Here is a 25981-nt window from a genome sequence, read left to right on the forward strand (position 1 = left end):
ACGTCCATGTAACCTTTGATTTTTTTGTGACTCTATATATATATATATATATAGAGAGAGAGAGAGGAGAGAGGTTTTAGTAAATTGTTCCATATTTGTTTGTTTATATTGTTTTCCCTGTGTTTAGATAGTGTTGTTGTATGATTTGCGTTGATACATTTTTCTCTTTATGTATATGTTTAATATTGTTTCATTGTTTGTATAATTTGTTTGTGCTGTTTGTTGACAATATTATTGTTTTTAAAAATATATTTATGGTATGTTATTTTGTTGGTTTATGTGCTCCAAGTAGTTTGCTTTTTATGATAATTAATATTTTTATGTACTAACATTAACTTGTATATTTCTATTGTTTTATGTTACTGTTATACAATATTTAGTGTTTTGATGTTTTATATTTTAGCAGGTTTGTATGCTTCTGACATTGTAACAATATTTTGGTTAACAATATTGTCGTTTTCATTACTGTTTATTCCAGATTTATCAGCAATATTTTTGTGTTTTCTTGTGTTTTACCAGTTTTTCTATAGGCTGGCTATATTTGGGTGTTCAATTTTACTTTTCTGGTATTTTGGTTAATGAATATTGTTTGACTCAATATTTCAATACACATTCCTATTGTACTCAACATACAATCATGGAATTCTCACAGCCCCGGGCCGTAATCAGTATAATGAAGGATTTTACCCTAGATCACGATCCCTCTTGTGGAATAAAAAATCACATAAGATAATGTGTATTTGCAAAGCACACGTCTAGCCATGTGCACCTTGGCACAGAGTGACAGCTATTTATTGTTAAACAACTCAATGGTACTTATTTCATTTTATCAAACCTAAGAGGTTGAAAAACTGTGTTTACTTTGCAGAATTCAAACATGGGTCACAAATTGATCTGTGCCGTGAATGCATTAGTCCACTGAGACATTGTACCCAACCTGCTTTTCACTCCAAATGAGTTCCACCTCTCTGATGATCAATTGGCAGTGTGCTTTGTGTGATCCACAGAACTACCATGTCCAGAGAGCCTCCAGTGGACAAAAAGCACAGTATGGATTTATGTTCCAACTTGTTAATATATTCCAGGTAAGACCATCGGAATACCCTCTCAACTAACCCCTCTACTATGTACGACTCCTTCAAAGAAAGCTAGGGAATGTATGTACATCAAAGGATGGTTTGTCTACATTCCTCAGTAGGATCCTTTGCCTCGTAGAATGTTTAATTAAAACCTTAATTACTTTTGGCTGAATACCATTACAAAAAGTAGCCCTTTTGTAGGCTGGATCCAAGGGGTCAATATGTTAGTCAACATATAGTTCCTGAGGAGTTGTCAGTAAATTTAAATTAACTGCAGAGGTAAAACATTCAGTTTGACCAAATGAAAAAAGAATTTGTGGCACGTTAAAGCCAGACAAGACTTTCTGCAGGCCACATTGTGTTGGAAGAGGACACATGCATAAAATTATATTTGAAAAAAGGTATGTTCATGTAGGTCACATCAATATATCATTCACCACTGAGATATTTGATGTCTATTTTCAGATTTGTGAATCTATAAACCATACTAAATGAACTCCAGCAGCCACTGTTAGTCCAGAGCAACGCATTTAAAATCAAAAGCAATGTAGGAGAGTGTGGTGCTGGAGATCACCATATGCCATGCTGGGGCGCCACACAGGACATTTCTGTATATGGGAACAATACTGCATTCTTCATAGTCACATAACCTATGCAAACATATGCTGCGACAGATTTTTCAAGGAATTTGCAGTACAATCAGTTTATGGTATACTGGCCAGTAATCCTTCACACCTTCTATGTCAACCAAGTGACCTATCAATGTTTTGGATCCTATTTTAACGGACAAGGGATTCAAGGAGCTAATGACTTAGTAAACATATGATGGTAGAAGACTTCAGCCTATCTCTCTGTCACCCTGAGACACTAGTGTCACCTCTTCACTGTCCCCAAAACTATCTGGGACCATCTCCTCCCCAAGCACTACACTAGGCATCCCCAGTGACTTCCCTCTGATGGGGTGATTTGACCTCTTGGGACACTCTTGGCACTTAGGGGGTGCCCTACCTGGAGACTTACTATGAGGGAACCACTTCTTCTTCTCAGCTGGGAGATAAGAACCCTAACCCACAGAACTGATTTGTAGCCCTTTAGGGAACTCTTTGTTCTTATTTGTGTCATCCCTGTTCCTTCTTCTGGTGAGGACCCTGTCCACCCTTGTGGTGATCCCCCCAGATACCTTCTTATGGATCCTGGTGCAGACCCAGTGGTTCGCATTCTTTGCAAGTTCCCTGTGGCCAGAGAGCTTACTGTCAACTAGGTGTTGGTGTAGATATAGAAAACAAAAACTGAACATAGTCTCTTTTCCAGTCAAATTTAGCAGCCGCTGGTAATCCTTTACCTCACTTCCCTTTTCCCAATCATCCAGTGCCTTTCAAAATGAATCCACATATTCCACCCAGGTCTATTGGGATAGCTTCTGACTGCCCCTGCATGTCTGCCTGTACTTGTCCGGGGTCAAACCAAATTTACTACTTAAGGCCTCCTTAATGTGGGGATACCTCATTTTGTCTCTCCCTTCCAGGGCCATGTGAGTGCCCCTCCCTTCACTATGAATGTACCCCCACAGACTAGCTCCCCAATCCTCCTCAGGGACATTGTGCATCTGCAGAGCAATCTCATAGGCCTTAACCCACCAGTCTCTGTTTTCTCCACCACAAGGTCAGACACCAGACACTTGGGTGTTGGACCCTCAGGTCAGAGGGCACAGAAGACATTCTGCCACCATCTTGGCTGGACTCTACCCTCCTGACCTTGCGGTCCAGTTCATCAATCACAGTATCTGAGCCAACATCATCTTTTACTCCTCCATAGCCAACAATTTCTCCTCTAAGGCTGTCTCCTTCTCCAGCTGAAGCCTATCCACCTTCAATCCCCTCCCTCCTATCCTCTAGCTGCTCTGGGGACAGACCTCTGGATGGCACACTGTTCTTGCCTGGATTGGAATCTTCAGTCCTTGAAGGATGTTGTCACCCTCCTTCACAGGTAGCAGCCAAGACCCTCCTCTGGGCCCTGGGTCAAATCATCCTCTACATCCTGCTCCTCCTCATCCTCCTCTGGGTCCACATTCAATGCAACATGGGCTTCTAACCAGGCCCTGTGTGCCTTTTTCAGCCCCACCTTCCTGGTGGAGCTCTTAACAGGAAGCCAAGGTCCCTGCAGAATGCTCTGAGCTGATCCACAGTGTACCCTTCAAGTTTGGCCAGCTCAAAATCCATGTTTGCAGGTGCACATGTAGAACTTCCAGTCAGTGACATGCTTTTAGGAAAAAGCAAAAATGCCAATCAGGAAGAACAGAAAAATTTAAAATGACAATCAGGGAGAGCTATGGAAAAAAGATTGCCAATGGGGAACAGAGACAATTGATTCAAATTGGTCATGTGGATGGTAGTGTACAATAAATTACTGTAAAACACTGCACAAACACAAGTCCTATCCTCACCGCTGATCACCAATTTTAGAAATTGGGTTTGTAGTTGAAAGAGGTTTGCACCCGGTCCAAGTAGGGACCACAATCCTTGTCAGGGTAAGTCAGATACACATCCTAAATTAACCTGTGCTCACCCTCTGGTAGTTTGGCAAAGAGCAGCCTGACTTAAATGAAGAGGCAATGTGTAAAGCATTTATGCAACACTTAAACAGTAAAATAGTGGAACACCACACAAAAACAACCCACACCAAGAAAAATAGATCTTAATTTAATGAACAAAACAAGACTAAAACAACAAAAATCCAATAAGTAGAAGTGGATGTATGAATTTCTAAAGAATATCTGCAATTGTAATGCTTAAAAGCTTTGAGTGTCAACCAGGGCTATATGGACGCACTAGATTGGGGTAAATCCAAAGTTCAGACTGACAATGATGGATCATGTGCCAGCTACAGGGACCAGTCTTGTCCCGCTAAAACTTTACCTCGGATAGAGGGTTGCGTCGCCATTGAAGATCCATTGCTAGGAGCAGAGGAGGTGATGCGTTTTTGCACAGTCAGGGAATGCATCACTGTAACCTGTGCAGTAGTTGATGTACAATGCAATGTCCTCAAGTTGCAGCTTCTAACCCTTTGCAATGGTGATATGTCATCGCCAAGGCTGATGGTGATGTGGCGATCCTGAGCTGCGCAATTGGTGTTGCAAGTTCCCTGACCTCAGCGGCAGTGGGGATGCAGCAGTGTCGAGGAGATATGCTCCAGTTCTGATAGGCCCAGTGACGGTGATGCATGGATTTTCTCAGAACACAGCTACAGAACTTACCCGGCAAGGGCCAAATCTGGAGTCTAGCTAAGTCTGGCAGAGCCCAGCAGAGTGTATTTCCTTTCAGCAGCACAACAGTCCTTCTTTCTGGCAGAAAGCCCTCAGGTCCAGAAGTGTGCTAATTTGGTGGGGTTTCGGGTCCAGTACTTATTCCAAGTTGTGCCTTGGAGGTGGGGGAGATGTTAAACAGAGGCCTTTGAAGTGCACAAGGTCCCTGCTGTTCCTTCTCTGGGCCCTTTGATCACTGTGCCACAGGATTCAATATAGCATGGCTGGCAAGGGGTGATACCCTGAAAACTGTCCCATGATGCTTGTTTCTGATCCAGAGGGGACTTGACCTGACTGTTCGGGCTGGACTGTTCCCTTGGGGAGCAGGGTCAAGACTGATTTGCATAAGACTGGGTCCAAACTGGGGTGGTGGGCAAAAAAACGATGCATCAAAATCAGATCTTTGTGACTGGGGGTGAAGTTTTGCATTGTTCAAGATTCCGTCCATCATCTGCTTTTTACTTTACTATCTTTGTACAATGCCATGCTGATCAAAGCTACTACTATTGGAGAACATAGAATGTGTTCTAGCCGTCCTACAGCCAATAAGACATTCTCCTACAATCTTCAAAATAAATAAGCATATACATTTTACTTGGCACTCTCCTCAGAAAAACGATGTTGATGATTTGAAATGAGTTTCAATTGCATTTTTCTTGATTATGTCAAACAATCTTTAAATACCTTTATTTTTTCTTTGCAGCAACATGACAAGTACATTTTCTAAAAATAAAAATGCATTGAACTATGCATTTTGACAAACTATCCAAATGCAGCACTATTGTGCGTTGTGCCCTTTTTTTGATGCGCTTCCTTCACTTGCGTGTAAATCCAAAGGTCATCCTCACAAGTCCTTAGGAGTCGTACCCATGTATATTCAGTTACTGCAGAGAGATTTCATTTCAGGGCAAAATAAAATGCTTACCTGTATTTGAACAGTATTCCTAAAAGTGCCTGCGTTTTCATTCTTCTGTGATCACAAACTCTTGAATCCAATACTTTTTTGCAGGTGGGGATGCATAAATAAAAGTAATTATGTGTTTTTTTAAGAACAAAAAATACACGTGATTGTTGTTTTTTCAAGTGTTAGTATCGGACATGGTGGGCTCATTTGGTTTTCGGTGTTGAGATGACAGGGAGAAAGAAATGTCAAATAAATATTCCTGTTTTTCTTATTTCCCTGATATCTTATTTTTCTGCTCTCCAGCACCAAAATGAAACTTACATTTCTGGGATATGGCAATTCCACACTTGTCCCAGTCATTTTTGCTAATGTCTAAGGCAGCCTTGTGCTGTCATAACACGAAAGGTATCCAATTTCTTCTCAAAATAGCAGTAATAGCCGCCAGTAATGACATCAACACCATTACTGCCAAATTTACTGATACGATCATATTTGGTGTTGGAAAGACATCATTTTAAGAAACAGTTCCAGCTAGACGGAAACTTGCAAAATATCATTCAAACATAACTCGTAAACAAAGACGGTTACTTTTTTTTAGTTAGACTTTTTTTTAAACTGACTGTATAAAGAAAAGCAATAAATATTTGCAATTAAACAGAATACAACTAGTCATATTTACAATTTTCGAAAATAAGTAATGAAATTATCTATTAAAACAATACTTTTACAATCTAGCAATATTTTACTTTCAAAACTTTACAATGTTTACATCACTATTGCTGAGCTCCTCTCTCACACATTTATATTATCGAGTGGATAAAATGATGCCATTTTACTCTTTAGCAACTCACTCACAGGCCTGCCCACCACGAAGTGGATTCTTTTGGGATTTGTTATTTTCATTTGGATTAATTGTATGTGTCAAAGACATTACTTTTCATGTTCTAATTACTAAACAGTGATGAACAATATTTGATACTCTAAATGATCAATGCAATTTCCGGATGAAATCAAACCTTTATTACTAGACAAGGCGGCTGTATGTAGGTGCTCAAAGGACAGCATAACAACGCTGGCATTGTCAGGTGAGGTGATAGCAGACATATTAACAAATCGACTTGAAGAATTTGATCCAGAAATAACATAATTATACAATACAAACTATGATCGTATGTGCAATTTTAGCTTTTAAAATTGAGTATTATGTTATATGTATCTATTTAGAAACCATACTGGAGTATGAAAAAAATACGTCCAAAAATAGAAATAAACGAGATTTATACTGTAGCCATTTAAGTGCCTTTTTCAAAAACAGGATTTGGGAAATACTGTAAATGATCTGAAATACAACTTGAGCATCCCCCTATTTTTGGGTTACACTTAATGAAAAGTCTACTTTCATTTGTTCAATCAAATGACGACGTTAATAAATAGAAATTGATTTTCTCCAAAAGCAAGAAATCAAGACATGCCTGGATTTTCATTTTTTGGGTTTTTAGATTATGCTTTATACTTCTGAGACGTCTGATGGGTCAATCAGAAGTTCCCGCTAAATCCTTCGCTTGTTCTATACCATAGTCCAATAGATGCTAACCCTCTGTTTTGTGAAGGATGCCCAACTCATCAGAGCACACAGCACTTAAACATCTCAGTGAAGTTTCATATTGCTTCCCTTGTTAACAGCTGATATGCGACCTCATTAAAAATGCAAATGACCTTTGAAAGAATGTACAGTACTGTAATGGACAGAGTTGCTGACATGGGCAACAGACAGAGTGCTGCATTTTGCTCTTGGCCTAACTTCCCTCTGAACAGATCATTTAATGTGCAGAAGTTTTTCTAAAAGTTCATGATGAAAATGCATATCTTTTCTCATTTTAAAAGGGGGAGAGAAACAATTAGTCTTCGCTAAGTTTTCCACGGTACTGCTTGATGCTGCCTGCCATTAAGAGTTATAGAATGGTGTATTTTGAGGATCTGAGCTTTGATTTTATTATGGGACAGAACCATATACTCGGTAATGTGCCATACTGATAAACATTTATATTACGATCACACGTCAGTGATCTAATTGTTGTTGCAAGTAATCATAGGTAGTCAACTTTCATTTGCACCTTATAATATACAATAATATTTCTCTAATAAAAAATGTTGCTTTCAATACAAATTGGAAAAGTAAGATAACATACCAAAACCTCAACATGTTCTTTAGAAAATAGGAACGGGTGGCATGCTTTCAACTGTGAAAAGCAAAATGATTAGTTCCTCAGAGTTTTTGTGATGAAGCACCTTGCAGAATTTGATTTAGCATGACATACTCTCATGGGAGGTGGAGGCGGCCAGTAAAGTCAGGAGTCAGACGCCACTCTCTGAAATCGGCTATTTAGTCCCAGTAAACCAGGTCAATGCTGCAGTGCACTGCCCTGTCACCAATCCCATTGTTTTACAGTAACTTTTTAGCAGGGATATAGCACAGGACCCTGCAGCCCCAACCCTTGAGGGGCCCCCAAACCTTTCAGAGGTGCTCCATTCCACCCAAGATTCATAGATATTTGTGGGATATGGGAGACTCAGGGCCCCGCCTTCGCTTTCTGCAAAGGCGTATCAAATGGTATAGTTATGTTGAAAAAGTAAAGTCTTCTAAAGGTTTGGGATGAATCATAACAATAGTAAAATGTTTTTCTTTAACAGTTAGCGAGCTCAGTTTATAAGGTGGTGAAGATGCAAAGTGCCAATACAGTATAAAGAAACAATAGACAGAAATATAATTATATACCTAGGTTTTTTTTTTAAATGTGAAAAATAGAGCACATCAAATGGGGTGCCCCTACTTCGTATCGCCTTGTGCCCCTGGATACACCCCCTCCTTATGCCCAACGCTGCATTTCTGGCTCTGAATGGCTTATCCACATTATCTTATGACTCTTATTGTGCAGGGTTCTTTACAACTGATTGCGTGTTTGCATTGATAGCATATGTTTACATGAATGATTGTCTTCCCGTTGGACTCCATGAAAATGGGTGCCTATAGCATACTTGTTCTTTGCAGATATGTTCTGTCTCTATTTGTGTATGTATGCTTACATGTTGTGCACACCATATACAGATCAAATGGCTTTGTCAATGTCTCTTCCTACTACTATTTAAGCTACTTTCATCGCCATCAGATAACATCATGCTTACTGATTTTGATGAACCTAAATGAGTAACTTCTGGTGAAGAAAGGTCAGCTTTTTATGCTTTACTTACATTGCCAGTTGATTTTATTGCATGAGTTCAGGTTTCTAAGAAGGCAGGCATGTGTCTGCTCAAAGTACTTAGAAAATATTCTATATTTGTTGAAGCACTATAAATGCATGCATGGGCAGACAATAAGGACCTGCCCATTTTTTACAGATTAATTATTAAATACCTTACTTCCAAGAGTCAATTCAATGCAAATAATCAAAGCAATACAACAACCACAATCACATGCTACAGAAGTTTAAAATGTTTTCAATATACACAAATTAACATTCTAGTACTGTTCATGCAGGGTGAGTCCACAAACTAGACAAATCATAGTGTTACATGCAATACCAGACAAATATAAACATCTACTCAAAAACTTAAAATAAGACCAATATTGAGCACAAAGCAGAGAAAGGATCATATTAAAATGACCCTGCCAGAATACGGCTAATACAGTTTCCTTCCTTTTTTTAAAAAATATACCTTTTGATTAGGGCATCACTTACATACAATATGAAAAAATAAAATAAAATGCATATGAAAGAGAAATGCAGGAAAGTGCTGTGTGCATCTGTATAAATACCAATGAACACATCCATTATAGAAGAATAATCCATAGAATAATACACTTTAGGATTGACAGGTCATGGCCAGCCAGTACCTCTGACTCCCAATCTCCTAATTGATCCCAAATACAATTTAATCTCGTTCTATGATGATCGTTTTTGAGAATTTACATTTCAAGTGAGCAAATATTAAAAAAATCGTGTCACCATGCCTTGGATTCATGGGCCCTGGCTAGTAATCAGTGCTCTGCCAAGACCAGCTTAGCCAAACTAATAGCAAATAAATAAATCCCAGATATAGCTGATGGGATCCGAGGGGAAAACCCCAGTATTATCAGGGTGTAGTCCAATCTGCAATCAACAACAACAAAAAAACATTTGGCTTCTAGAAGATAGTGTCACAACACCCCTGTGAACCAACGCAAGCTGTAATTATTTGAACTGCACCAGCTCCATTATCCCCACAGACCGAAAACATTAACTATCCTGCCATATCCTCATTATGTTAACTGGTATGGGGTATAGTATAGATCAATCAGAAACTTACAATGATGGGCCTTAACTCAAGACACTTTGAAGATTGTGTATACCAAGATATTGCTGCTTTGAATTTCTTACAGTGTCACCATAACCCCCATTGAGATGGTCCATTTACCTTCCCTAAGTTGACGTAGATCAATTCTCCCTTCCACCTCGGCTGCAAGTATCACTTTATAGGACAAAGTCATACTCCCCTTGCAAGTCGGATCCATAAGAAGTTCAAGAAATTAATTCTGTGCACAATCAATTTCTCCCACATCCAGGCTCAGCAGGAAATGATGAAACTGAAGAAATCTAAAAAAAGCTCTGTTGAGGAAGAGGAAACTGATGTTGTAGTGCCTTGACAGAGAGCATAGTATCATCCTCAAGCAGTTGCCCTAATGTATGAAGTTTAGGAAGTTCCAACTTACACCAGCAGGTGAGCGCTCTTTCACATTTGAATAATGGGAACTTTGGATTGAAACCTAACAGAGTATATTGATTATACTTGGGAACACCATATTTTTTTTTTTTAAATAGCCTCACATTTGATGGTAGACCGACACAGTCCTGAACCTAATCTGCTTAAAGTAAAACATCAAAAATGCCTGTTTGTTGTTCAACATTAGCCCCCATGGGAGATAGTCTGAAAATCTTGACCTGAGTGGCCCTCATTCCTTACCCAAAACCGATTTGATCGATAAAAGATGCAGGGTAATAGATTTGGATAGCAGGCAGGGACATTTTGCCGCTCTCCCATTGCAGTTGGAGATACCACATCTTACACCTTGGCTTTTTATAGCTCCATGTGAACCACTGCCAAAGTGATTCAATCTTCTTAAAGAAGCCCTTGGGGGATGTAATGGCATACATCTGACACAGATACAGATATCTGGGTAATATGAACACATTAATAAGATTACACCTCCATATGAGCTTTAGATGCAATCGATTTTATTTATTAAAAGTCTCCATTGAGTGGTTATAAAGTTTGCCATGATTCAAATAAATAATTTCTTCTAATCATATAGACAATTCTTCATCCAAGCAAGTTGCAGACTGAGCCTTCCTTTGATCAGAATCGATTGCAGAGACATTAGAAATCATCAAAGTCTCATCCGAGTTGAGCGTATATCCAGAGACCCAACCAAACTCCATTGCTAGTAACTCACCACCTTCAAGGCGGCCACGGGAGATGATGTCAAGATTGCAACATCATCGGCATTAGCCAATACCTTAAGCCCCAAGTGATGTAGATAAAGAAAACAAAGACAGTCGGAAAGCCACAGAGCATGGATATAGGGCTCTAGATATAATGCAAACAGTTGTGATAATGGGCACCCTTGATGGGTACCTATAGTAATTTCAATAGGGTCCAATAGTTTGCCATAACAGAGGATCCTTGCTGTTAACCCCCCGTAAAGCAGCATTATCATAGTAATAAACCCTCACCTAGCCATCATCACCCAGAAAAATTGCCAGGAGTCCTGGTCAAATGCCTTTTCGGCAACTAACAATATCCCCCCTATAGGGGTCCTCTCCACTGACACCAACTCCAGGGCTGTTATAGCCATGTTCACACAAGAGGTTTTAGCACTCCCTTGGATGAACCTGTGTTGCATAGGGCCTACCAAGTCAATGATCACTGTGGATAATCTGTTGGCCAGAACTCTGGTATAGATCCTAGAGTCTATGTTGATTAAGGATATTGCCTGGTAGGAGCTAAACTTGCTGGATCCTTCTCTACCATCGGAAAATGGCTCCCCATGAGTGCCGGTCTTGGCTTAGAAACTCTGGGAAATTAAAGAGGTCTCTTAGAATAGATGGTAGTATTCCTGAGAAGGATTTGTAGAATTCTAAAGGAATATGATCTACCCCACTAGTCCCACTGTCCCCCACTTGAATGACCATTAATCCACCCTGTTTGTAAGTAACTCCCCAGATCAAATTTCTACTGAACTATCTCTAGCCCTGCAAGCAGATGGCCCATCTGCTTTCTGTTTTCAGAATATAACAGTTGCTTAGCTTGAATATTTTTGTTGACCATATCCCAGAACCATTTTCTTAGGGTTGCCTGCAAGACCTGCAGCTGCTCAAAGGCCGCTGAAGCCCCTTGCTAATTCTACTCTGTGACCCTTTGGGTCAGTCTTTCCTCAAGCAAGATAAGAGTCTGTTGTTTCTGAGATTCCTCGATACGCAACATTTCCTGCTAGTGTATTGAGTAAGTCAGTGTGTGTCCCTTGTTGACCCATTGCAGTTGTAGGTGCGGAGCTGACATTAATTTCCAAAAATTCTCTCAGATCCCTACCCATAGCCAGGACATTTCCCTCCTCTAGTGACAACTTCTTGTCAAAAGACAAGCTGCCTGACTTGATGGATTGATATATCAGCTCTGAGCCAATGTAGAGAGACAGAGTTATGATCTGATATTATTTGTGGATTAATACAAATGCTAGCATGAGCTTGAAGAGAATGACAAAAACATGTTGATCCTGTACAGGGACCTCTGAGATGTTGAATGAAAGGTGAAGCCTGGGCCCATGAGCTACATGACTGTCAGATATTCACCAAGCATAAGAATTAATGATCTCCCACAATGTATCTCTAAGATGCTTCTTACTCCCTCCACCTATCATTGCATTACCGGACTCCCTATATTTGGAATTTACCCCGGGGCAAGGACAACATTAAAATCCTTGCATAGTATTAAAGGCTCAGGCCATTGATGCAGCTTGACTAATAGATAGCCAAACATGGAGGGATCGTCCTTGTTAGGACCATAGACTATGCATAGAGTAAGTTTCAAGTAGCCTCTTTGAATTACCCTGGCATCAGCTTTATTTTTAAACACAGACCTGCTAGAGTAGCAGACTAGGACTGCCACGCCCCTGCTGGCTGAAATAAAACAAGACACCCCCAATGCTCTATAACCAAGGTTGCACAGCAACAGGGTTTGATTCCCAGAAAGGTGTGTTTCTTGCATGCAAACTATGTGTGGCTTAAGAGTGCACTTTTGTAAGGTTACCCTTATTGGTGGATATCATACCATTAACATAACAGGTAAGAATATGAGATTGCTGGCCATGACTTGTCTCTCTTTCACTCACCATCCGTGTCTAGAGCAAAACTGATGACACACACATCCTCTGCCCCACCATCAGTGGGATATACACCACCTTGTCTGTACCCTCTATATTTTGTCGATGCCCATTTTCTCCTCACACGATTACCCTGAATGTCTTGACATCCTTGTTAGTAAACCCACCCCTTATCTTGAACCTGCCAACCCTCAATCATCCACAACCCCCACATGCCCACCATCAAAAAACCAACACCAACCACAGGCCATCTTCTAGGTTGGACACTGAAGCACCCCCACCCAAGGTTACACAAATCCAGACCAGTCTCAGTCAAAAGAACCATTACAAATATAAAGGTGGTCATTATGACATTGGCGGTGAGTTATAAAGTGGTGGTAATACCTTCAACAGGCTGGCGGTAAATACCATCAAAGTATGACCATGGCGGTGATACCTCCCATAGACAGCCAATGTACCACACCAACCGCCAGGGCGTTAACACCACTGACCATGGCGGTAGCCATCAACAGCCAAGCGGAAGCAAGGGTCCCGCCCACCATATTATGACATAGCAAACCGCCATAATTTCCAGGGCGGTACCAACACCATCAAAAGCCTAGCAGAAAGAGAACACAGAGAACGAAAGACTCACCAACACGCACACAGAGGACTCCCCCGCCGTCATGGAACCGGAACTTCAAGTCTTCCCTATGCTATTCTACACCATGTCCCTCATGGAACACCATGACAAAGACGACGACGGTGAGTACAGCCATCTAGCACACAAGGGAGGGAGAAAGGAAAAGGAGAGTGACACACACACTGGCACACCATACACAGAACCAGCTGCAGAGTTAAACCAATATCACATGACACATGTTAATAAAACAAGGACAACTATGAGAATCAGCAAACACTGTAATTTGATGCCAACAGCCACCATATTGTCCATTCGATTCCAAATGCAGGTGACAATGTTCATAATGGGCCAATGGCCATTCCAAAGTACATAAGGGCCACATGGCCACATGACACAGTCCAAGGCCCATCTTGACTCCTGACACAATCTGGAATCCATTGTTGAAGGGCATCATGTTGGAAATGGGCAGGCACCTCAGGGGGAAGGAGGTAAGGGGGAGGGGTGGGGGCACCTCGGCTGAAGTGGGGAATTTGCCCACTGGTTCTGGAGGGGGCTCCATGCCCATTTGTCTTTGCTGGAGAGTGCAAGGCCACAGTCTCTGAAGTGGGGAACTTGCCCATGGTTCTGGAGGGCGCTCCATGCCCATTTGTCTTTGTTGGGGAGTGCAAGGTCACAGTCACTGAAGTGGGGAACTTTCCCACTGGTGCTGGAGGTGGCGCCTTGTACAACAGTCCCTGGAGGGTGGCCTACATGCCCTCTGCTGGTGGTGAGGGCTGCTGTGCCTCTGCTGGAGGTGAGGGCTGCTGTGTCTCTGCTGGAGGTGAGGTCTGCTGTGTTTCTGCTGGAGGTGTGGGCTCCCTGCCCTCTGCTGGAGGTGAGGGCTGCTGTGTCTCTGCTGGAGGTGGAGGCTCCTTGCCCTCTGCTGATGGAGTGGGCCTCTTGCCATTCATTGGTGGTTGAGAGGGAACCTTCAATTTAAATGGTGGTTGAGTGGGAACCTTCACTTTCATTGGTGGTGGAGTGGGAACCTTCACTTTCATTGGTGGCAAAATGGGAACCTTCACTTTCTTTGCTGGTGGAGGGGAATCCATGTGTCCCCTCTTGTGACGGGTCCCCTTGGCCTTAGCCATGTCACTTCTGTCCTTGCCTCCTGGACTAGGAGGTGCCTCCACTGTCCTCGTCTCATATCCCTTGCTTTTCACCACCCTAGTCCTCCCTTTCTGAGCCAGTGGTGTGTTCTCAGTAGGAGTGACAGGTGTCAATCTCTGAGGCCTCTTTGTGCCAGCAGCTGATAAGTTGATGGGAGCAGTGGCAGACTGTTTGGCTGAGGTGCTGGGCTGGGTCGTAGGGACCCTGTTCTTATGGGTAGGACAGGGGGGTGGAGGGGGAGGGAAGAGGTCAAGACAGGCAAGGAAAAGCTTCTTAAGGGCGGGATGTGGCAGGAGGGATGGGAGTGGAGGTTGAGGGAGTGGTGTACGTCTGCTGGACTTGGGTGCAGGTGCATGGACAGTGTGCGTGTGTGACGTGGATGGCTGTTGGGTGTCTGTGTGCGTGTGTTTGTGTCTCTTGGGGGGCAGACAGGGTGGGAGAGGACAAAGGGGATGCGTTGATGGATGTTGTGGATGTGTCTGAAAGTGAGGTGTGAGTGCTGCATGATGTGGTGATGGTGGTGATGGCGGTTGAGGCAGTGCATGCAGGTGTGAGTGCGGATGTGACTGTGAGTTAGGAGGAAGAGGAGGGGGAGACAGTGGAGGCAGTGGATGTGGTTGTGTGTGCAAGTGTCTGTTGTTTGTGTGAGTGCATGTGGCCTGACGTGGGCAGGCTGTGTTTGACTGTGCGACTCTTGTGTGATGTTTTGTGTGCATGCTTGTCTGTATCTGTGCCTTGGATGGGTTGGGATTGAGGAGACTGGGACTGAGAAGTGGTAGTTGGGGGGATAGTAGGAACAGGAACACTGGCTGCCATCTGAGAGGAGGCTGAAATGATCTCTTTAGGGCCACCAAACCACTGTGGGTGCCCGCAAGGTATGCATTCAATTGCTGCATCTGTGATGCCAGCGCCTGGATGTCATTCACTATGGTTGACTGCCCTACAGAGATGGATCTCAGGAGGTCAATAGCCTCCTCACTGAGGGCAGCAGGGCTCACCGGGGCAGGGCCTGAGGTGCCTGGGGCAAAGGAGATGCCCACCCTCCTGTGTGAGTGGGCATGGGCAATTCGGTGGGGGCTACTGGGAGGGCGGTGCTGGTATGGGGGTGTCAGACTGCACCTGTAGTTGGGGTGGTTCCAGAGATGTCCGCCACCATCAGGGAGCTTCCATCGGAAAAGGAATCAGAGTCTGTGTTGTTACCTCCTGTCTCCACTGTAGTTCTCCCCTTGCCCTCCGTCCCACTGGTCCCATTGGCATCGGCGGACTCTGCCTCCTGGGTCCTGAGGGATGCAGCTCTCTCAGTCGCCGGTACCCTTGCTCCTCCACCAGATTATGCTAATGCACATATGGACAGGATGACAGCAGAAATGGGGGGAGAAAGAAAGGGAGCACTGGGTCAATTTCAGCAACAACATCACAATTGGCACACACATTACCATCACACACAGGGATCAGGATTGAGCACTATACATCACAATGGTATTAAATTGGCTAAGTGCCACAGCAAGATGAGAGCCATTCACCGCCAACTGCACTCCTCCTTGGACCCACTAAGCCCTGTCTGACATGGAATGCTACCTATCTAGGGAACCAGATTTTGCTATACACCCATTTACCTTGAGCTGGATCACGCAGCAATGGCTGAGCTGGCATTAAGGGGCACCCACTAACTGAAACCAACCACCGGGATCCCATGCCACCCAAAAATAATTGTTGGCATGCTCACTGTACTCACCCCCCTGTGGCTGCTGTGCTGCCCTCAAGCACCCATCCAGCTCTGGGTAGGTCACCACCAGTATGGGGGGCCATCAGGGGGGTCAGGTTCAGATGGGCACCCTGCTCTTGTTGGGAGGCAATCTGCAGCTGGGCCTCCGCGGTTCTCCAGGCCCAGCGTCTCAGGTCCTCCCACCTTTCCCCACAGTCGGTGCTCCCCCTGCTATATACCCCCAGGGTCCGCACATCGTTGTTGATGGCACACCACAATCCCTTCTTCTAATGGGTGCTGATTTGCAGAGGTAATACAGACAGGAGGACACCATTAACCATACAATCCAGCCTGTCACACATATGGTCCCAAAATACCATTTCCTTCTCTATTGGCACACATTACCCGGAGCACTGCATGTACACTACCGCCAGACATGCCCCCACCTAAATTACACACTGCTACCACACACATCTTCATGCAACCTTGTCACATGCATCATGCCCATGGTGTACTCACCAGTTGGTCTGGAAGTCCATACAGCTGTCCATACAGGGGTAGAACCCCATCCACCAGGCGCTCTAACTCCTCTGAAGTGAAGGCGGGGCCCTTTCCCCTGTCACACAAGCCATGGCAAGATCCAGACACAGGCCACAGTAGCACATGCATTGTAGGTATTGTCATGTGGAAAGTCAGGGATCAAGTGAGGTTTTAGACATAAAATGGCAGTCACGTCCACGGCGGTGATCCCCATTGGACACTGTATTCCATAGACCCCAATGAGGAATAGCACAGCGGTGTAAGACCGCCATGACGTCCAACACCGGTGGAGATAGATCACTTCCACCTGTCCATACTTACAGGACAGGCGGTCACCATTTTATGGTGGTGGACAACATTCAGAAATAGTAAACTGCATCATTGTTAAAAATTGCACTAACATTGCCATTCACATTGTCTGCTTGCATACATTCTCTTGGTACACTGAGGTGGTGGTTCCATTGTTCAGATTGTGACACCCTACTCACTCTTGTGTCCCTTAGATACCTACCACTGTAGATGAATAGGAGGAGAAAAGACCCGGTGTACAGAAACCTTGTGGACTTGGCTACACTGGAGGACAGGGACAAAATACTGACCTATAGACTGGACAGGGCCACAATCACAGAGCATGTGTCTTATCTGCATGAGGAGGATATTGGAAATGGCCCTGTGGCAGCAGTGGACCCTGAGGACAGTGAGGATGATGAGGCAGAGGATGAGGATGTGGACAACAGAACATCAGTTACACAGCAGTGCTTCCAATGACACTCAGGTGAGTAGAAGAACTGACCATTCCTCTGATTATTTATCCTTTCAGTGTGGCTGTAGCATGATGGCAGTCAATTCCTTTGCATCTCAACTGACTATCACCTATGCTGTCTCATTTTGCAGATGTTGGTGTTATAACTACTGTTTACTGATGTGATAACTACAGACAGCTACAGGTCATTATTTGTATGCTATCACAGAGTTCAGGTCATTTGCACAAGATGTAACTGTTACCATAATTGCACATTTTCTCCACATAAAGCACTATCACTCAAGTTGTGCTCAAGGGTGTTAATTGTAGTGAAATTCATAGCCAGAATGGTGCAATGGAATGGGGTGATGATAGAGGTAAGTCCAGGGTATTGGTCCAGTCTGTTAGTAGCACAGGTCCAGTGTCCAAGGGGCCATAGGAAGGGGTGCAAAGGCAGTTCATAGTGGACAAGGTGACAGAGTGGGGCACAAGGGGGAGATTCCTGGCAGTGGTCTTGGTCTTGGTAGGTGTCCCTGGCATCTGCCTGGGTCGCAGGGACCGTTAGCGGGGTGGTTCACCTTCTGCAGGGAGAGGGGTGCTGGTGGCCTGTGGGTCATGTGGCAGGGCCTTCTGTCCAGTCGCTACAGCAGATGTGGTGGGCTATTCAGTTGACTGGCTGGTGAAAGGCGCCCGCTGGTTTGCTGTATATTCCCTCATTATGTTCGTCATGTCAGCCAGCAACCCTGCTATGGAGACCATGGTGGTGTTGATGGCCTACAAATCTTTCCTGATTTCCTGATGATGTACCTCATGCAGCTGCTGGTTCTCCTGCATGATGCCAGAATCTAGCCCATCCTGTCCTGAGATTTTTGGTAAGCCCCCAGGACATTAGTGAGTGCCTCCTGGACATTCCGTTCCCTGAGCCTGTCCTCTCCCTGGTGCACAGCTGTCCTCCCAGTGTTCCTGTCCCCCTGTGCCTGTGTCCCCTGAACAGTGTGCCCACTGCCACTGACCCCAGGACCCCGATTGACTTGCCTGTGAGGTGTGGACTGGGGTCCCTGTACAGGTGGCTACACTGCTGAATGACATGTCCTGGGCAGAGAGGTGTGGGGACGTTGGGTGGGTGCTGTGGTGTTGGAAACTGAGGGGGGAGGCTCTATGGTAGGCTGGGAGTGGGCTGGGGTGGCCGAATGACCAGTGGTCCCTGATGGGCCAGGAAGGTCATCCAGATCCAGATGTCCAGAGTTACTGTCATCACAGGGGGCATCTTCTGTTGGGGGACTGGATAGCCGTGGCGCCTCCTCATCACTGGGATTGTGGCACCTGCAGGGATGTGAATGATGTATTATGCTTCATGTCTGTGACATATTGTACATCCCTAGCTTCCCCTATATCGTTGCTGTTGCCCTGCCACCTTTGTTTGTGTTTGGTGATGTATTGTGTGATTATTAGTTCTCCATGCTGTGCATAAATAGGTGGTGGGTGTACATTCAGGGCTGGGAGGGCTGTACATGCAGTGGGTATGGCATGCAGGGCTTGGCATTGGGGTTAGTCATATGTGTGGGTGCACTGTGTGGGAAGGAGTGGAGTGATGGGTGTCAGGGTGAGGGGGTGAGATGGCATGCAGGTATTGGGGGGGTGATAGGTAGTAAATTGTTGACTCACCATTGTCCAGTCCTACGGCTACTCCAGTGAGTCCCTCAGGATGCAGTATTGCCAAGACTTGCTCCTCCAATGCTGTCAGCTATGGGGGAGGAGGTTGAGGTCAACCGCCCGTTCTCTGGATAGAGAGTTGGCTGGGTGTTAATGGAGTGTGTAGTTGTGTCTGTGATTTGTGTGTCTGTCTCGTGGCTATTTTTCGTGATCGTAAAGGGTTGTGGGTAATGTGGTGGGTGTTTTTTAGTACTGTTGGTGGGTGGGTGTGGTGTGTGTATTGGTGTCAGGTGTGTATTTTTGGTATTGGCCAATGTTGTGTTTTGTATTCAGGTGGCTATTCTGACCGTGCCGGTGTGTACCGCCTTTGGTTTACCGCCATTGAATGTTCGCCGTAGTGATTCATGGGTCATAAAGTGGAGGGTGCTGTTTTGTTGGCGTGACGGTGTTCGTTCTGACAATTTAACACTTACCATTGATCTGGCGGATTTGTGTTTGTGGCAGTATTCTGTCAGTTTAGTGTGTGTGTGTCATAATATTGCAAACAGGTGTTCACTTCCACGACAGTATGTTGGCGGCCGTCACCACGGCAGTAAGAGAGATTTACTGCTAATGTCATAATGACCACCAAAATGATTAGTGAAGCTATGGAAGACCAAAAGAAGAGAGAGAAAAAAGAGGAGACACCACAACTGGGAGACCCAGCTGATCTAACTACTCAAAGAGAAAAAAAGCAAGAAAGCACAGAGACACAGTGGATCATTACATAAGAAAATCACATATCCATCAGTTATTTAACTTTATCATTATCCTGACAAAAAAATGTGTATCCTTGGAATATAATACAAAGATTGGCAGGTTCCAACAGTGAACCTGTATCCCCCGCTTTGTGAGAGGCAGGAATAAGTTCATACAGTTTCCAGTAGTGTACTACGGCTTCAGGGCAAAAATCAGACTGCACAATAATTAGATCCTATAAGTTCTAGTGGGAGAACATGGGTGTGCCACCTGGCAGATCTCCTGCCACAGAATAAAGTTTCTGACATACATTAAGATGGTAGCCCTCCCTTTCCTCTATTGCCGTAAAGGAAAACGGTGTGCCCTTTGAATCATTAAGTCCATTCCCAGTCCCTAAGGGAGTGAAAAGATTGTCTAAGGAGATGGACAATATGACTTCCTGGGTCATTCTTTTGGTACCCTGTGCAATGTCCAGAACTCTGAGGTTATTCCTCTGTGATCAATTTTCCAAGTCCTCAAATTTTGGAGTAAGACCATCCGGTTGAAGGTTTTTGTTTCCAGTTGGCTGATGCATTTTCTTTCACAGTCTGCTGTAGAGTGGCCTGCCGTGCCTCCAGGTCCCCAGACAGTGTATTATGAATATCCATATTATCAGGTCACTTTCTGAGGATCACCTGTGTCTTTAAGTGTGCTGTCTTTAACTAGAGGCAGTCCTTTTTCTATTCCTCTCTATGAAGCTGCAGGAGATCATAGATAGCAGCCAGAGTGGGGGGTGTCAGATTGGTTTGGGTTCTCCTCTCCATTGTCACCTCTACTGACACTTTAGGCCCCCTGGACACAGTCTTCACATGCTTGAGAGTTGGAAGGGAGAAAGAATGAAGGAGTCTTCTGTGAGCAAGGAATAGAATCTGTAGGAGTAATTTTCAGTCCCTCGGGGTCCCAGAGCATTTTTTCTTCTCTTAGGGTCAGTGCAGGGTCTAGTTTCCCTTGGGCAAATATATAAGTAACAAGATCCTCTGTCTGCTGAGTTGTAAATGCCTTAGTTATGCCAGCCACTGCATTATCAGCCCTTGCAGCTTCCCCAGAGTATTCTCTTAGTTCTATATCTGGTTCTGGCAACATCCTCCTTCTGGAATCCATTAACTTAGCTCTGCCTGTCTCCGCCTCTCCCATGCGATCACCATCAAACCCTGCCTTCTCCAAATCCGATGCACTGCCAGAGTCAGCTGACTCTTGCTGATGAGTGTCACTATTCTGAATGTCCATAGCAACTGAGTCTTTAGACTGGCCTTGCTGTGGCACTAAGGCCCCCTGCCTATTGCGCAGCTTTAGCCCAGCCACTGTAGGTAGATTACCCTGCCCTTTCAAGCCATCCTGCCTCACACAGATGCCAGGTTCAATCTTGTCTGATATGAGGCTACCAGCCTCTGGAGCCCCCATGAGCAAGATGGAGGAAGTGGGAATGGACGCGGGAATAGAAATACATTTGCCAAGACCATAGAAGAGGTCATAGTCCTGGACAGCCCTTCGGAGTCATTGCTAATCACATCGTTCACTTTTTTTAGAACTCTACCAGTCTTAAGCAGCCCCCCCCAGAGCAGACATCATCAATTTGCCAGGAAAAACATACTGGTTTATAGCCTTCTGGGAGGTACCTGTCAGAGGACCAGCATCAATGTCCTGGAGGCGATACGATTGCTCAGTATCATCTGTCACCCCATTCTTCTGACTCTGCCCCTTTCTGCTTCCTTCTAGGTGCATATTCACCACAAGCAACTCCTGCGACACCCAACTGGGGCATTCGTTTTTCCAGACTTCATTGTCCTCACCACATTCCCCACTCTCTCAGCCATCTCCTGAGTTATTGTTTTAGATGAGGATAAATTCATTTTCCCAGGTGCAAGGTGCACAACGGATGTGTAGCGTAGACCAGGTGAGTGACTCATTAAGGCTTTTCCATCCCCTCCTTTAGTGGCCATCACCCCCAGTCTCCCAGAAAATGCCACAAACCAATATGCCCAGCAGCACGATGGGCCAACTCAGCTGTAGTAGTTAATGTCAGTATAGTTTCAAGACTCTGTCGCATTTGCAGGTGACATTTTTCTCCGAGCCATTCCAAACAAAAAACAGGAGTCAGAGCTGCATCAGCTCTGCAAATCAGCCAGGCAATCCCTTGGGGAGTCAAACCAAAGCTGGACACTTTTTAAAATTTGAACCATTGAAGATGCCAGAAAACACATGGTGCTGCTGCATTCATTGTATGGGTCTGGATAGGGCCGCTCCACTTGGCCGCATTGCCCGGGCACAACCAGGAAGCAGAGAGACACCATAATCACCAATGTAATCACCAACGTAGGCCCTGTCTTGTGCCTATGATCCCCTGCCATGGCTGTTACCACTGAAATTCAAATACGCCTTAGATTGTCCAGGGAGGCCACAGCGTCCTCTCTCCCCTACTCATGTGCCACCATTTTGCCACTCAGAAGGGTTTTTTTTTAGAGAGATCCTATAGTTTCCCACTGCAATCACAATATTCACATGCCTCCATGGAACATAGAGCGAATTGTGCATCACTGCACCCTCTAATTCCATATTTTAATAACACACGGTAAAGAATCTTTTTTTTATTTCACACATAAAAAACAGACAGTCTAGTATGATATGTGCTACCAAGTATTTTGATTTAAACTCATAAATACAGTAGCCAATGTGTTTTCACGGATGTGAGAAAATGGGTTGTTCGTTAACTGTGGTGCGAGGCCAAGTCAAACAACAGCCACAATCCCTAGCAGGGTGAACTACAAAAAGTCATTAAATTAACCTGTGCTAAACCGTCTTATCTTAGAGTCAATGTGTAAAGTATTTATGAAGCACACAAACAGTAATAAAGTAAAAACACAAGAAAAATCCAAAACCAATTTAGAAAAAAATAGAGTACATTTTAATAAATTATTTGGCAGCAAAATGACAAGAATCCAATCAGTAAAACCAGAGTTATGAGTTTAAGGTTCAAAACAGTACCTAAAAGATAAAAGCACCAACCACAGACATTTGGTCATGCTAGACCGTGTCAAAGTCGAAAGTTAAGCCCGATCACAATGGAGCATGGTTCGAATACAAGAAGTGGAGCGGGCCCAGTCCATGCTTACATTAGGATTTAGTAACATTTAGAGAGAAAATAATCTGAAAAGGTAGAAGTTCAGTGGGGCAAAGCTGCAGGAGTGTCCGAGGAGGAAGTTTCATTGTCCGATTCATAGTGGTACAAACCCGCAGTGAAGAATTTTACCTTAGGACTTAGTCACTGAAGTGGAAGTAAAAAATCTCCAGCAGGATGTAGCATAAGGCTGTAGCCAAAGAGAGTTCCATGACGTCCAATACCCCTTTGTTGAAGGACAGCTGAAATGGATTTGCTGCTGCCGAAAACATAGCGGGAGAAGCTACGAAGTCAATCCGACCGGCGATGCACCTCGGCTAGATAGGCAAGCAGGTTGGTCCCAGTCTCTTTCTGGTTCTCAGAGCACTTTTGTCTGAGCCCTCAGTTTTAAAAAGTAGTCATCTAGGCACCTTTTACATCACAAACAAGGGTCCAGTGGTGGATGGGGACCTCTTAGGGGGTTCAGGACTCACACAGCCTTGTCCAGGTGCGGGTTGTAGGAGGCTGGCCTGGCTTGTAGTAGGTACCAGAGGTGCTTACACCTTGTGCCAGGTCCAGTTATCCCTTATTAGTGTAGAAGAGGTGTTTCTAGCAGCTTAGACTGATAGAAGGTAGCTATGGCAAAGCAGCTTAGGCTGAACTAGGAGACATGTAAAGCTCCTACTATACCACTGGTGTCATATGCACAGTATCATAAGAAAACACAATACACAGAATTACTAAAAATAAAGGTACTTTATTTTTATGACAATATGCCAAAAGTATATCAGTGAGTACCCTCAGTATGAGGATAAGTTATATACACAATATATATGTACACAAACCAAAATTAGGTAAGTAATAGCAAGAAAAGTAATGCAAGCATTGTAGAATTACAATAAATTGCAATAGGGTCACATAGGTATAGGGGCAACACAAACCATATACTCCAAAAGTGGAATGCGAACCACGAATGGACCCCAAACCTATGTGAGCTTGTAGAGGGTCACTGGGACTGTAAGAAAACAGTGAGGGTTAGAAAAATAGCCCACCCCAAGACCCTAAAAAGTAGGTGTAAAGTGCACCTATTACCCCCAGAGAGCACCGAAGTCGTGATAGGGGGATTCTGCAGGAAGAACAAACACCAGCAATGCAACAACAGTGGATTTCCGGACCTGAGTACCTGTAAGAAAAGGGGACCAACTCCAATAGTTGCGACAATATCGAGAGTGGGAAGGAGCCCAGGAAATGCCAGCTGAGGGTGCAAGGAAGCTGCCACCAGATGAAAGAATCTTGGAGTTCTGCAAGAAAGAAGAGACCTAGGGACTTCTACTTTGGAACACGGATGTCCAACGTCGCGATGAAGCTTGCAGAGGTGTTCCCACACAAAAAGACCACAAATAAGCCTTGCTAGCTGCAAGGGTTGCGGTAGAGGTTTTTGGGTGCTGCTGTGGCCCAGGAGGGACCAGGATGTCACCACTTGGAGGAGGAGACAGAGGGGATGCCCAGCAACACAGGAGCCCTCACAGAAGCAGGCAGCACATGCAAAAGTACCTGAACAGACACTTGGAAGGAAAGTGAACCAGAGTCCACGCGAAGTCACAAAAGGGAGTCCCACGACGCCGGAGGATAACTCAGAAGTTTGTGCACTGCAGGAAGGAGTGTTGGGGACCCAGGCTTGGCTGTGCATGAAGGAAATCCTGGAAGAGTGCACAGGAGCTGGAGCAGCTGCAAATCATGCGGTACCCAGCAATGCAGTCTAGTGTGGGAGGCACAGACTTACCTCCACCAAACTTGGACTGAAGAGTCACTGGACTGTGGTAGTCACTTGGACGGATTTGCTGAGTTCCAGGGACCACGCTCGTCAGGATGAGAGGGGACCCAGAGGACCAGTGTTGCAGTCTTTTGGTGCCTGTGTTAGCAGGAGGAAGATTCCGTCGACCCACAGGAGATTTCTTCAGAGCTTCTGGTGCAGGGTGAAGGCAGGCTACCCTCAGAGCATGCACCACCTGGAAACAGTCGAGAAAGCCAGCAGGATGAGGTGCTACAATGTTGCTAATAGTCGTCTTGCTACTTTGTTGCGGTTTTGCAGGCGTCCTGAGCAGTCAGCGGTCGATCCTTTGGTAGAAGGTGAAGAGGGAGATGCAGAGGAACTCTGATGAGCTTTTGCATTCGTTATCTAAAGAATTCCCCAAAGCAGAGACCCTAAATATCCAGAAAAGGAGGTTTGGCTACCTAGGAAGGAGGATTGGCTACCAAGAGAGGTAAGAGCCTATCAGAAGGAGCCTCTGATGTCACCTGCTGGCACTGGCCACTCAGAGCAGTCCAGTGCCCCCCAACACCTCTGTTTCCAAGATGGCAGAGGTCTGGGACACACTGGAGGAGCTCTGGGCACATCCCCTGGGAGGTGCAGGTCTGGGGTGTGGTCACTCCCCTTTCCTTTGTCCAGTTTCACGCCAGAGCAGGGCTGGGGGATCCCTGAACCGGTGTAGACTGGCTTATGCAGAGATGGGCATCATCTGTGCCCATCAAAGCATTTCCAGAGGCTGGGGAAGGCTACTCCTCCCTAGCTCTCACACCTATTTCCAAAGGGAGAGGGTGTTACACCCTCTCTCAGAGGAAGTCCTTTGTTCTGCCTTCCTGGGCCAGGGCTGCCTGGACCCCAGGAGGGCAGAAACCTGTCTGAGGGGTTGGCAGCAGCAGCAGCTGCAGTGGAGACCCCGGAGAGGCAGTTTGGCAGTACCCGGGCACTGTGCTAGAGACCCGGAGGATCATGGAATTGTCCCCCCAATAACAGAATGGTATTGGGGAGACCATTCCATGATCTTAGACATGTTACATGGCCATGTTCGGAGTTACCATTGTGATGCTATACCTATGTATAGTGCACGCGTATAATGGTGTCCCCACACTCACAAAGTCTGGGGAATTTGCCCTGAACGATGTGGGGGCACCTTGGCTAGTGCCAGGGTGCCCACACACTAAGTAACTTTGCACCCAA

Source organism: Pleurodeles waltl, chromosome 12, assembly GCF_031143425.1.
Source record: "Pleurodeles waltl isolate 20211129_DDA chromosome 12, aPleWal1.hap1.20221129, whole genome shotgun sequence".
NCBI classification, from domain to species: domain Eukaryota; kingdom Metazoa; phylum Chordata; class Amphibia; order Caudata; family Salamandridae; genus Pleurodeles; species Pleurodeles waltl.